This window comes from Rhinopithecus bieti, unplaced genomic scaffold (assembly GCF_001698545.2).
Source record: "Rhinopithecus bieti isolate Rb0 unplaced genomic scaffold, ASM169854v2 scaffold_3040, whole genome shotgun sequence".
Classification (NCBI taxonomy): domain Eukaryota; kingdom Metazoa; phylum Chordata; class Mammalia; order Primates; family Cercopithecidae; genus Rhinopithecus; species Rhinopithecus bieti.
This window is the reverse complement of record NW_016804657.1, coordinates 6,014,598-6,017,731: the sequence shown is the minus strand read 5'-3', so window position 1 is coordinate 6,017,731 and position 3,134 is coordinate 6,014,598. Positions and strand designations below refer to the sequence as shown.

General features: G+C 36.9%; 1 pseudogene; it reads left to right on the top strand.

Moving 5' to 3' along the window:
• The first annotated feature begins 1,460 nt into the window (after positions 1 to 1,460).
• Positions 1,461 to 2,348, top strand: LOC108528047 (tetraspanin-12 pseudogene; annotated as a pseudogene).
• Positions 2,349 to 3,134: the final 786 nt, after the last annotated feature.

Sequence of the window (3,134 nt, the reverse complement as noted above, 5' to 3'; positions counted from 1 at the left end):
TGTATTTAGAATCCAATTTTGACTAGCCACAAAAAGAATTTGTAAGAGGAAATTTGGACACTGGGCTAAGATAGGCTCCCGGGTAACTGAGAAACTGTACTTGGCTAAGTATTTAATCAAAAAGACAATAAAACATTTAAAAGTAAACATAGAAGGTGACATGAATTGAAAAACAACTTAGTTATTCTGTAAGTGAAGAATCTTCGTTTTGTTGTTGTTATTTTTAATAAAAGTCTTGATAAAGTCAATATAAAGTTCAGACAATTATTTTGGTAAGAACCAGAACCTTTAATATAGGTAGATTATAAAGAAGATAAGGAAAGGTCTTTCATGTTATAGGCAAATAAATGCATTTGTTAGTAAAACAAGAAGTAAACCTATCAACATTCAGTGAATTTTGCTATAATTTTAACACATTTCATAGCTTTTATTTAATATGTGAGTATATTAAACCAAAGCAAATAAATTTAACTTTATAAGTTTTGACTTTCATTATGTGCTTTCATAGTCTGAAACAAATTGACACTTAAAGAGCAGTTCTCTCTCAGGAGTCCATGAGGCCAAAAAACAATATAATAATACTAAAATGTTATTTATGTTAATGTGCAATGGATTTATCATTGCTATCTTTAATGAATAAATGAGAATATTAAAAATGTCTTAGTTTTAATTTCCAATATGGATAATACTGACAGTTATAATCCACATATATAAATGCTCTTTGAGATCTGGGGTAGGCAGCCTCTAATGATCAACAGTGATCCTGACTGCTGGTATTCACACCTTTGTGTAATGTTCTTTTCTTGAGTGTGAGCTCATATATTGACTTGCTTCTAATGAATCATGTATGGCAGAAGTGATGGGGTGTCACTTCTGATATTATGTTCAAAAAGACTATGACTTCCTTCTTGGGTGCTCTCTCTCACTCCCTGGCTCATGCATTCTGAGGGAAGCCTTCTGCCATGTTGTGACCTGCCCTATGGAGAGGCTCATGTAGCAAGAAAGTGAGAGAGGCTTTTGGCCAACAGCCAGTGAGAAATTAAAGACCACTGCCTAATAGTCCATGATGAACTGAGTCCATCTGACAACCACATGAGTGAGTTTGGTAGTGGATTCTTCCCCAGTTGAGATTTCATATGAGACTGCAGCCCTGGCCAGTGACTTGACTGCAAACTCATGGAGACCTTGAGCCTTCCAAAGATAGAAAATCATTGCACACTTTTACAACAACAGATAAAGGCCTTTCTGAATTAGACATATAAAGACACACAGAGCACTTATACCTTCAAGAATAAACAGAAATCCATGAGAAGCCTCCCTGCCCCCATGAGCCTCTGCCATGCACCCCAACTGTCTGATTGAAGTAGGGCATGAAGCCCAGGGCTGATGATTGCTGCTGTTTTGACAATGAGGATATAATCTGGTGAGACGAGGGGGGCTTTTCTCTCCTGGGGCTCATAATGGCCAGAGAAGATTCCATGCACTGCCTGCTCTCTGCCTTCAATTTGCTTTTTTGGTTAATGTTCATCAGCATGTTGGCAGTTTTTGCTTAGATGAGGGACTACCTAATAATGTTCTGACTTTAACTGCAGAAACAAGGTGGAGGAGAGGTCATCTCGACCTACTTTCCTATAACTCATCTGGTCATGATTGCTATTTGCTATTTTCCTTATTATTGTGGGGATGTCAGGATATTGTGGAACAGAGGAAAAACCCTGTGCTGCTTGTGTGGTACTTTGGAAGTTTACTTGTCATTTTTTGTGCAGATCTGGCTAGTGGCATTTGGACATATGAACAGAAGTGTATGATTCCAGCACAGTGGTTAGATGTAGTCACTTTAAAAGTCAGAATGGCAAATATGACTTACCTGGATACCAGTGGCTTACTCATGGATGGGAGGTTTTCTGTGGGAGTTTAAGTGTTGTGGAGTGGTATGTTTCAATGACTAGTTGGAAATGACAGAGACGGACTAGCCCCCAGAATCCTGCTATGCTAGAGAATTCCCAGGATGTTCCAAACAAACTCACCAAGAAGATCTCAGTGACCTTTATCAAGAGGATTGTGGGCAGAAAAATGTTTCCTTTTGAAAGGAACCAAACAATCACAGGTGCTAAGATTTCTGGGAATTTCCATTAAAGTGACACAAACCTGGCCATGATTCTCACCACGACTTAGCTCTGGGCTCTGTATTATGAGAGAAGGGAGCCTGAGACAGACCATATGATATTCCTGAAGCTCCTCTCAGCAACCCATGTCACTCAGTAAAACTGTTGAAACCAAGCCTGTCAAGGATCTTTGAACATATATCCTTGGCAAACAACTTTAATACACCCTTTGAAATGGAGTAAACACTAAGAATGCCAAAGAAGGAAACCACAAACTTGTTTTATTGGACTTGTGAATTTTTGAGTACACACTTAACTGTTTCAGAAATTTGCAGAAATAAACGTGTTGCTATAAAAGAATGCCTGGGCATATAATTTTCTACTCTTATAAATGAAGAAAAAAGTTATTATGTTATGTCACCAGCTGGACACTAATTGATGCCCTTTATAATGCTTAGGACAGATGTAATACCCACTTTATAGCCTGTGTAAGATTTGTTACGGAATACGGTTATGTTTTGAGGTAGCATGGTTTGATCAGCATTTCTGCATCCATGTAAATAAGCCACATATGGTGGGACTGGAACTACAATAAATGTTGATTTACTTCTACCAGGTAGTATATAAAGTACCAATCAACTGCTAACATAAGAAGGCAAACAGTAATAATGACTTCTATTACTTGGTGATATATGCTTTTGAGTGTGAATAGATTACACAAAAGAAAACTTTTAAGATTGGTGAATGTGAATACCTACATGTGATTTTTGCTGGTTACTAAAATATTCTTACCACTTGTAAGAGCAAACTAATACATTGTCTTGAAGTGTCTTGAAGGGACATATGCATTTATAAGCCTGTGTGAAGTCTTTATAATTCGATAGATTTCAGTTCTTATAATGTTAATAATAACAATTGTAGAAAAGATAAATTTGTCCTGTATAGCACCATTATTTTTAGCCTTTTCTGTCAATGGAGCTTTAAAATTCTGTTTTGGGTTTATATAATAGTACATGCATAACTGTGAAT